Raw genomic sequence first — 11,692 nt, forward strand, 5'->3', positions numbered from 1 at the left:
ATTGATACCAGGTGTTCTTGCTTGTGTAAATCTCTGAAATTGTCTGCTAGAGAAATATGGATCTTAATAAGTCCCTCTAGGAGGCGTGCAGACTAGAGGCCTGGGAAAAGGGAGGTCTACCCGATCAAATTACAGCCATGTGCTCGATTCATAACACCAAAAAATGTACAGGCCACAAGTGCAAACCATCCGAAATGGTGAAAATGAGCACAATTTAAACATTTGCTAATTGTATGTGCTGTTAACACCCAAAAACAATTATAATTAAGAGCGGTTGCTTCAAAGTATTCCTATTTAACCTCCATTTCCCCCTTTTAATGTATTTCCTTTCCATATGGAGGCTACATTCTTGACTCACTTATGTCACTTTTTTATATTTCGGAAAGCATTAACACTCTAAGAATGCAACTGGGAAATCCATTCACCTCTAGAAACGTAAGGACATTTCACTTCACAGTTATTCAAACTGTTTCTATTCAATACGTTGGAGGAAACGTAACTGATACCTGAAAACCAATATGCATTGACGCTTGAGGAAAACACTGAACCTTAATCTAGTATTCTGCACCAGCTATGCAAACGATATTGAACTGCTGCTCCTGAGCTTTTCAATTATTTATGATATTATTTATTACAACATATCTTATTCTCAATCAATATCCGACAAGGTCCTGAAGGTAGAAACATTAGTGGAAGCCTGCTATATAGATTTGCACCGATTTTAAGTGCTACTCAACCAGAAAATCTCACTGCAATATACTGTCCTGAGAGGAAAACAGAACTGGAAACAACAGAAGCCAAAATAATAAAGGAAAAAGCTAAATACGTGGCAACATTCTCCATTGAGTATTCAGAACAACATCCTGAGTGAATAGTGCAAAAGCAGGACTCTCTAATTAGACAGTGCACTACAAGCCGGCAGGGTCCTCTCGCTGCTGAAGGGCACTTCGTCTATAGAAGCGTGTTTTTCTGCCTCTTCCCACTGCTTTTTTTAAAGGCATTTAATTGTACATCACTGACATGTCTAATAGGAAATACAACCAAAACACTCCACCAGTAAGGATGGACAAGCTGCTTTTCAAACTTTATAGCTTCGGAATACAGACTGTTATTGACCAGTGGCTCCCCCTTGTGTTTTAAGATAGATAGATAGATAGATAGATAGATAGATAGATAGATAGATAGATAGATAGATAGATAGATAGATAGATAGATAGATAGATAGATAGATAGATAGATAGATAGATAGATAGATAGATAGATAGATAGATATGACACCTATTGAATTGTAGGCTACAATGCAAGATAGTATAGAAGTGGTGGTAAACAAATAAAGCAAGATGAATCACTTTGGGAATTGTGTTTTTTTTTGTTAGCTGAAAAAAAGAGGAAGCGAAAGAGGAGAAGATGGACGTGGGAAAAGAGGCCAACTTGGTATGCCAATAGTATGCCAACTTGAGGTAAGTAGTTTTAAGTTTTAGCACCGTCGTTGATCAATACGCCATTTCATGTTGCTATTTTATTAGCTAGTGACTAGACGTAGGTTGTACCAGCAAACACACTGTGAGATGATCAGGCTAAATTCCTGAAATTGTCAGAAAATTATTTCAGATAATCTTGTTTTACAAAAAATTTAAATAAAAAATATTTGATTTTTCTTTAACCTATCTCACTGTACGACGTAGGACCAACATTTAGGAGCCATGACCACAGAAATCGCCATGATTGGTCATCTTTCATATGAGAAAGACCAAAATTGTACAATGTGTACCAGGCATAAGCTGGAGAGAGTTCTCCGAAGCCATATACAAACGGCCAAAGTTCGTTACACTGAAAATCAGTGTGTAAGTGTGTAAGTTGGAACTGAATTTTTTTTTTTTTTTTTTTTGTCATTTTGGTAGGATTGTAAAAGATTTGAAAAAAACAACAAAAAAAACTAATGGCAGTTGTATGTGGAGGAAGTCAGAAGACTGTATTGACAGAAGAATTTCTTTAATCAAATCCTACTTGTTTTTGGCTGTTAAAAGTGTAATGGCAGCATCCACTGTCCACTAAATTACTGGAATAAAGACAGGATGACATTCATTTTTGATAGTTTTAAAAATTATGTATCACATTATTGAGAATCTAATGAGAGTCTTCAAGATAATAAACATAGCAACAAAGACAAATAAGTCTGTTTTTAAGACCATATTGTGACATTTTCATGTCAATTCAGCACATTTCAAGCACATTGAAATAAAGACATACTTAAAAAGTACTATGTCCTAAAAAAAAAATATTTAGTTTCTATTTCTATCTAAAGTAACCAAAAAAATTGGCTTACTTATAGTTGCCTTTGCAGTATTGAGACCTAAAAAAGTACACACTTCATCATATTTAAATTTGACATTACTGTGCAGTATCTAAAATATATGTTTCCATCTCATAATCTATTCTAATCCTTAACTTAAGCATTGTAGGCATGGTGTGTGTGATGGTATAAATGGGCCTATAGACAAAACCGTCTCTGTCACTGCGCCCTTGTTGGGCCCGTCGGTGTATGGCAGGGTTAACGGACAGGTTAATGCAATGATGGCTCCCATTCGCCCCTCCATTTCCCCAACAGCTGCGCTTGATAAACCTAAGAAAACGGTAACACATGCGAGCTATTTAGTGGGCGGCACCCAACAAAGGAAGCTTTTAATATAAGGTTATCCAGCGGGGCGTGTAATTGTCAGTGAATGCAGGAGCCGGGACTGTGTGTACATGCGTGATTTGGGGATACTTGCGTGTGAGCAGTTAATAGCTACTCATCCCCCCTTCCACCCCTCCACCCTCAATTACGGGAACTCAACAAGCACCTTCCTTGGTCACACAATGTCCCGGGATGAGGTTGGATGGTGGACTGGCTCGAAATCAGACACACAATTAGAATTAAAAGGGGCAGTCTAGCGGATAGACGACCTTGTGATATTTTGGTTGGTAGACTTACAGGCAGTTTGGTTGGTCTTGGTCTTTGGTTGGCAGACTTCCGTTTTAATTTGTGGCCATCCAACTGTAAACAAAGAATATATATATATATATATATATATATATATATATATATATATATATATATATATATGGGTTATATACACCTGCCAAATCCCACTTTAACCACTGTATACATATATTATATATCATGCTTAGTTTAGTGCCAGAATGATGAAGTGAATTAACGCTAATATTTTAATGCCCGTTCTCAATAACAGTGTCTGTGCTATAGTCTTGAAACTAAGCCAATCCATGGCAGATCAAATAAAGGAAAATAAAAGACTTTGACCGAAAACACTTTGCTTTAAGTCTCTTTTGGCCTGTCGAAGAAAACACTGCGCAGAACATAATGATTAAAGAAAAGAATTCAAAATGAAAATAATAACAGAGGATTAAAATAGAGCGGGTAAAAATATGCGTTGGGGAAACACTACACGCTACAGTATAAGAGACATGTAATTTTAAACGGAGGCTTCCATCCCTCTGTAAGTAATTATAGCTCTCAAATAGACAAAATGAAATGAAATGATAAAATACCACCTATGCCCGTCAAAAGAGTCCTGCTACATTTAAAAGAGCAATATGTTTGGGCACAAGCGCATGCAAGTGGCCATTTTTAAACTTTCTGGGAAAGCATGAAAATGAATTAACTCTCTCACTGCCAAAATTTGAATAAAACAACAGATTGAAAAATACTTACGGTATAGAAGCTTGTTTCTGTCAAGGAATAAAAAATAATTCTCAGAATTACGAGTTTATACAGGATCTCACATTTCTGAGACAAAAATAGAGAATTGTGAATTATAAACTAAGGAATAAATGCTTAGAATTAAAGAACAAATAAAAAGGATAATTGCATTTTTTCTCAGAATTGTGAGATATAAACTTATTAAAATATTGGGAAAAAAAATATTTTTTGTGTTCTTTATTTCTCAGCATGTATTCCTTAGTTTATAATTCACAATTCTCTCGCACTCTCTTTTTTTCCCTTTTTTTTCAGAACTGTGAGATATAAACTTGCAATTCTGAGAAAAATAGTCAGAATTGTGAGATAAAAGTTGCAGTTACTTATTTTTTTTATTCCGTGTCAGAAACAAGCTTTATGGAATAGTAGCCTATATATAATAATATGGAATATTCCAAACTTTTATGGAATAGTTCACTCAAAAAATAAAACTAAAAAAAACATGGCATTACACTTTCTTTCTGCTGTTAAATGAAAAAATAAAAATAAAAAAAGATATTTTGAAAGATATTTATTTTTTGTGTATACAGTGACAGTCAATGTGGTCCATTTTGGGTCCAAAACAATTGAAAGATTTTTCTAACTTCTTTCGTGTTCATACAACTTTTAAATGGCACAAGAGTGAGTAAATGATGACAGAAAGATCATGCTTAGTTGAACTATCCCATTAACCAGCAAGACTTCCCTGGTCAACCAGCTTCACCAGAACTATCATGTTATTCAACCAGCTTCTCCAGCTACGACTTGCTGGTTCATCATCTAGACCAACACTTAATAGGGTAAGTTCATGCCAATGAGAATATTAAATAAGATAAATTTGTCATAGATAGTGATCATGATCTATAGCATGAGATCAAATATGCCCCTAAATAGTCTATAATCTATTCTCATGTTCTTTGAAAGATATGTCAAATAAGCCCCAGATGCGCTTGAAAATGGTGCCATAACAAGGTTAGAAGATGACGACAGATGTCCCAAAGTGACACATGATTGAGAGCAGTGCCCAAGCCCTAGTATCAGATCAAACCGAGCTTTGATAAACCTTCTGTGATGAATTGACTGTCAACTTGAAGTCAGGGCAGTCGAATTTCCTTTAATCACGATTCTGACATTGCTATTGTAAATAGTGTGCAAGTGACATGATGTTGTCCTGTTTTATAGACGGTGATTTAAACTTAGTATTGCTGGATGGCAGTTTTGTCCCTATTTAGACCACTCAAATGCATCATATTACACCCATGTCAGATTTACAAAAGTAGACAATTTCTGTTTGTCCTCAGCATTTCAATGGTGTAATAAATTATCTGTGCAAAAAAATAATGAACATCATATAGTTAATTTGAAATTATTTTGTGGTCACATATAATTACCCACTGCTAAGACAAGCATCACTATTATTTTTGCTCATATTTAATTTTATACCCATAATTTCACTCATAACTAATCAATGTTCATGCTAAGTACATAAATGATAACTAAAAATATGTTTTTTTGGGGTTTATTTTTTTTAGGATAGGTGTGCCTTGAGGAAGTGACTAAACCTAATAGGCTACATTTCTTGCAAGTATTATGTAGAGACGAGCATCACTTATATTTAATTTAGAAAATGGAAAAATCTAGCTAATTAAATAATTGATTACAGTTATTGCAAAGTGTTACCACAAATTTAAGATGATATTTAATTAATCTAAAGATACCTAGTTCATGAAACTCTAGATGGTGTAGGTTGATGGGTCCTTGACTAATTTGGTCACAATTGCATCGTCATCTACATAACGCAGCTGTTTGGGTGATGTTGCATCAATGGCCAATGAGCTACGGCTCATTATTCAAATACTGGTAGTGTTGCTGTTAGCAGTCTGCAGCACACTTTCAGGAACCCTCCACCTTCCCCAGCTCCACCTGTATAGATCTGCTACGGGGGTTATTCATGTATGTTACTGTGCAGCAGCAGCATGTCTTACATGCTCACATCAATGTCTGATAATGTATTGGTAGTAGCAAATTTCTGTACTTGCTATGTAACAGCAGATCTATTCTGCCAAGACCAAATATATTGACATTGCCATATCAGACTACCAGCTAATATATTTAAGACTTTTAAAATAATTTGTGTACAAATGTTGCTGTTTGAGCATGAAAACCCTCCACAAATTTACAAAGCACGAAGTCACTCCAAAGGGAGATATTCTCTATATCCGTGCACGGTGGTTTTTGAACTCCCTGAAACGCCTCGATTGTGGTCTTAAATTATCATCTGGGAATGTACTGGTCACAATATTTCTCATTTAAATAATTGCCACCCAAGGCATATGCAAAATAAAGGAGTGTGGCCTGGTTGAGTTGCATTAGTAGCATGATGCTTCCCTGTCCAAGTGACACTGGGTGCTTCTCAATATACCTTCTCGTCTCCTCCGTCCTCCATCCTATGACCCGAAAACTGATCGAGCTCAACCATCTTGAAGGACATCTCAATTTTCTAATCGCACCGTGATGAGTCGAGGATTCAAGGAGTGAGGAGGCTTCCTGCGGAGTTCTGAGTGAGGATACACAGGTGTATCCTTTGCGGAAGGGCTTTATTGACTACATGCATAAATTGTATTCCCCCTTCACATAAGTCACAATAATTTGAATTTATACTTTACCCTTGCAGTTTATATAAACCACACATCTCACATATTTCAACAGGGTATCTTGCTTTATTATGAATTTCTTAAATATCCAAACTAATACAACATAAGGGCAGATCCTTTGAGCGCAGCTGATGATGCTATGAAGTGATGCTCGAGTGATCAAGTAATCCAATGTATAAAAAAAGCTTTCATTCGATTCCTCCATCCTCATTTTCTTTCCTTGCAGCCTCCCCTCGCATCCTTCAGGGGTGGAGCTGAGACGCGAGGAAAGGAAACGAGGATGCACAAATAAGAATTGAGAAGGACCCAGTGTTTCTTCCACCCTGGATGTAATGTGGTTACAGTAAAGGGCATGGCATTTCAAAAACACACTCAAAGCAGTTGACCAACCACAACACACTGATCCAGGTAAACAATCAGAACAAACTGGTGGTTTTCAGAAGGTTCATAGATAAAGGAACTAATCAGAGCGTTGCCAAAGTACCTTTCAATGAATGTCTGTTCACTCTGCGGCCATATTTGCAACACCTCCGGGCAGCTATTTCGGGCATCCAAGACCAAGTCTTATCTATTTGGATGGGGGAAATCCTCAAATCTCAAAAACTGCTAGCGAAACTCACAATTAAATAACAAATTTCATATCAGCAACAAAATCTGACACAAACTATCCCATACATGTTTCTTATGCTCAAATCACATTAAAAAAGCTTATTTTTCAGGCTAGACCAGCCAATACATGCGTCATACTAAACGTGAGTCTTAGGTTTCTACGGGAACCAGACCTTCTAACGGCAGCTGCAGTGACGCACAACTTTACCAATCAGCGATTGGCTCTTTTACTTAGAAGGCGGGATGTATTCCGCCATATTGCACGTTGCAGTTTCTCCCATTCATAGTAATGGGAGTGAACCATCTTTCTATATAGTCTTTGGCATTACTGACAGACAGGGAAGAGAGAGGTGCTGCCACAATGTCAAATATATGAAGAGTATGTTTTTTAAACATTCAAGCATTACAACCTATTCTAGTAGCCCCCAAAACCAAATAAAGACCATTAAAAGGGTATAATAAGTCCAACAAAACCATTTTAATTGTGCTACCTGCATTCTAGCTTTCAAATTCAATTAAAAACCCTCCTCTGGCTACTTTTTAAAGCACTGATTTTAATTACACCCACATTTTGATGATGAAATCCATTTTATATAAACAAATATAAACCTTAGACACAAACAAATGCTTGTCGTTATCTACTTGGCACCATGGATCTATACACACACCCTGTCTGGACTCACTGCGTTCAATAGGTGCAAGGCGATGTGAAAGGTGTGAGTGACATGTTTATTTTAGTTCACAATTAGTCCCACCAAACCCACAGCACTGATCTCTCGTCCAAGTCTGCCTGTTGATTGACTTGTACATGCTCCAACTGTTGCATCATTGTGGGCCAATGGCCAGAGCAGACAGAAACCTACTATACAAAGAAGAAACAAAAAAGGATTATAAAACACAAAAATCTGAGTGTAAACACCAGCTTATTCTGAACTCATTTAAGGGTTGGAACTTCTAAATTTGTTTCAGGATGCCTAAAGATATCTCAAACAAGTCAGCAAGAGGATTTAATTTTGATTGCAGATTGTGGAATGGCTTATCATTGCTGAACTTTATGACAGTTTTGTATCAGTTGCATCAAGCTGAGACAACACAACCTTATTCACAAACCTGTCTGAAAGAAACCATGCATTATTCTGTGCTTCTTCAGCAAATGTTAATTGCATTTCAGCCCGACTGGACCGATGTTATCATGTCACTGCCATAAGCACTTACTTCCATTGTGTCTGGCATGATGGATAGGTGTAGTTTTCAAAATGAACAAAAACAGAGGGGGGTAGGGGGGTAGGGGGGTAGGGGGGGGGGGGGGGTGACATCTCAAGCCAGCTAAGACTGTCACACTTGCTATGTATGTAATCAACAAGACAAGTAACACTTTTAGCATAACAACATCATGAAAGGACAAATAACTGATGAAACTGAGGGCTAAAATACACCTGGATGGCAATCAATCAACAGAACAACAAACAGGTTAGGGCTAATCAGGAACCAAAGTAACTAACAAGTGGTGGGTAAACTGATAACAAAGAAAACTAGGGCTCCGTTTACACGAAAAGACGAGGCAGATATTTCCCTGCGGTTTGGCCTCTCATTTACACGAAAACCTAATTTTTATCACAGAAAATGATTATTTCTAAAAACTCTGGCCAAAGTGGAGATTTTGGAAAACTCCATCTGCACGTTTGCATGTAAACTGAGAAAAACTGACTTTTAGGCAGCTGATGTCACAGTATGCGACAGAACTTGCACCTGTGTCTGGCAGGTTGCATACCAACTTTTAAGGTGCATACCGCCACCTCCTGTACTGGAGTGACCTCTTTGTTCAAAAGAGAAAGAGCAAGTGATCCGTTGCTGTTGTTGCTATTTTCGGGATTCTGATTGGCTAATGTGGGCTTGAGCTTCTCATTACACTGCCACCTACAGGTTTGGCATGCTCTTAACAGCATATATACATGGGTTTGTGTAAACAAACTCTTTTCTGAAAACTGACAGGTGAAATGTCCGTTTATGAAAATAGCCGGCCATGTCTAAACGTAGCCTAGGTCAAACCAAAACACAGGGACAAGAACTCAAGCAAAACAGAGTATACATGGGACAGAAATTGTGAAATTTGTAAAACTCTGTAATTGTGAAATTCCGTAATTTGTGAAACAACTACACATGACATGCGGGAACAAAATAGGCTAAATCGTGCGCACGATTTACTATTTTGTTGCCTCGATTTATAGATTAGATTAGATTAGATTAGATTCAACTTTATTGTCATTACACAAGTACAGGTACAAGGCAACGAAATGCAGTTTGGGTCTAACCAGAAGTGCAATAGCAGCAAGTACAGGATATACAATGGTTCCGTAAGTGCAGTACATGGATATGTACTGAATAAATATAGCTAGATATGTACTGAATATAATATACAGATGGCTATTACTATAAACAGAATTTTTACAGATATGTACAATGAACATAATATACAGATGATTATTACTATAAACAGAGTTTACAGGTGAATGTGTACTATGAATATATATACAGATGGCTATTACTATAAACAGAATGTGAGCTTAGTATACTAATGTGATATATATAGAATGTGATAATATACAGAATGTGAGCATAATAAACAGATGGTTATTACTATAAACAGAATGTGAGCTTAGTATACTAATGTGATATATATAGAATGTGATAATATACAGAATGTGAGCATTATAAACAGATGGTTATTACTATAAACAGGATTTTCAGATAGATATATGTAATAAGTAAGGCTAAATGAGCATTATAACAATGGATTTAAAGTAGTGCAAATTAAGTTGGACAGAAGCTATCCGAGTAAAAGTGGAATGGAAAGTAATTGCATATTACAGTTAAAGTACGGTATTGCAATGTATATGTAAACAATTGGTACTGTAAATAAACAGTCGGCAGTGCAAATTGATATTCTAGTCAGGTGAGTAGTGCAAGATGCATATGTAAACAGTTGTTACTATGATAATAGTCAGCAGTGCAAATTAACATAATAGCATTGCAAATAACAAATAACCAATAACAAAATGGAGTTAGGTGTGAGGAGGGAGAGGAGAGATTATCAGTATATGAGGGGAGTGGGATCAGTGAGGGTTAGAGTTCAGTAAAGAGACAGCTCTGGGGAAAAAGCTGTTCTTTAGTCTGCTGGTCCTGGTCCGGAGGCACCTGCAATGCCTGCCGGAGGGCAGTAGAGAAAACAGTCTGTGGGCTGGGTGAGAGGAGTCCTTAAGGATGCTGCGAGCTCGGTGCAGACAGCGTTTCCTCTGGATGTGCTCGATGGCAGGTAGTTGAGTCCCAGTGATTCGCTGGGCGATTTTCACCACCCGCTGCAGTGCCTTGCGCTCTGCAACAGAACAGCTCCCATACCACACTGTAGCACAGTTGGTCAGGATGCTTTCTATTGCACAGCGATAGAAGTTCACCAGGATAGTTGAGGAAAGCTGATTCTTCCTCAGTGTCCTCAGGATGAAAAGGCGCTGGTGAGCCTTCCTGACCAGGCAGGAGGTGTTGGTTGTCCAGGACATGTCCGCCGAGATGTGGATTCCCAAGAACTTGAAACTGGAGACACGCTCAACAGCCATTCCATTGATGTGGATGGTGTCATGTGTGCCCTTTTGACTCTTTTCTGAAGTCCACGATGAGCTCCTTCGTTTTGGTGGTGTTGAGGAGCTGGTTATTTTCAGTGCACCATGTGGCCAGGTGCTTGATCTCCTCCCTATAGGCAGTCTCATCGTTGTTGCTGATGAGACCAATCACCGTAGTGTCGTCCGCAAACTTGACGATGGAATTAGATCCGTACACAGGGTTGCAGTCGGAGGTGAAGAGGGAGTAGAGAAACGGGCTTAGCACACAGCCCTGTGGTACACCAGTGTTGAGTGTAATCGACGTGGAGCAGGGGGAGCCAGATCGAACATTCTGGGGTCTGTTGGTCAAAAAGTCCAAAATCCAGTTGCACATGGAGGTGTTGATGCCCAGGTCTCCAAGTTTGGCTATTAGCTTAGTTGGGATGACAGTGTTGAATGCTGAACTGAAGTCAACAAACAGCATGCGTGCATAGGTGTTCTTTTGGTCCATATGTGTGTGCACAGAGTGCAGTGCCATGGAAACTGCATCCTCTGTGCTCCTATTGCTACGGTAGGCAAACTGATGTGAGTCCAATGTGGATGGTAGAGAGTCTTTTAGGTGTGCCAGGACCACCCGCTCAAAGCACTTCATTACGATGGGTGTGAGTGCTACAGGGCGGTAGTCGTTAAGGCACTTCGGGCTGGAGTGTTTTGGCACTGGCACAATGGAAGTGCATTTAAAGCATGTTGGTACTGCTGCTTGGGCAAGAGACAGTTTGAAAATGTCTGTAAAAACCCCAGCGAGCTGCTCCGCACATGCCCTGAGTACGCGTCCAGGGATGTTGTCTGGTCCAGCAGCCTTGTGCCCGCTGATCCTGCTCAGTGCCTTGCAGACATCTGTGGAGGAGAGTGTGATTGCATAGGTGTGATTATAAATTGCTCGCAATATTTACTATTTCGTTCCCCTGATTTGCTAAATTGCGCACAATTTATTTATTTAATTTATAAATCGAGGGAACAAATTAATAAATCATCTGCACGATTAAGTAATTAAGATTAATCGTAAATTGTGTGCACGATTTGGTACATCGAGGGAA

At 38.4% G+C, this 11,692-nt stretch overlaps 1 long non-coding RNA gene across 1 annotated transcript; it reads right to left on the reverse strand.

Moving 5' to 3' along the window:
• Positions 1–7,710: 7,710 nt before the first annotated feature.
• LOC143751439 (uncharacterized) lies at positions 7,711–8,278 on the reverse strand. Its single transcript, XR_013207214.1, has 2 exons — positions 8,218–8,278; positions 7,711–7,864 (listed from the first exon to the last, which is right to left on the reverse strand). It is a non-coding gene; the product is annotated as an uncharacterized LOC143751439 (long non-coding RNA).
• Between the last annotated feature and the right edge of the window lie 3,414 nt (positions 8,279–11,692).

The sequence above is a fragment of the Siphateles boraxobius genome, unplaced genomic scaffold (assembly GCF_051911475.1).
Source record: "Siphateles boraxobius isolate OS27281-9 unplaced genomic scaffold, OSU_SipBor_1 26, whole genome shotgun sequence".
NCBI lineage: Eukaryota > Metazoa > Chordata > Actinopteri > Cypriniformes > Leuciscidae > Siphateles > Siphateles boraxobius.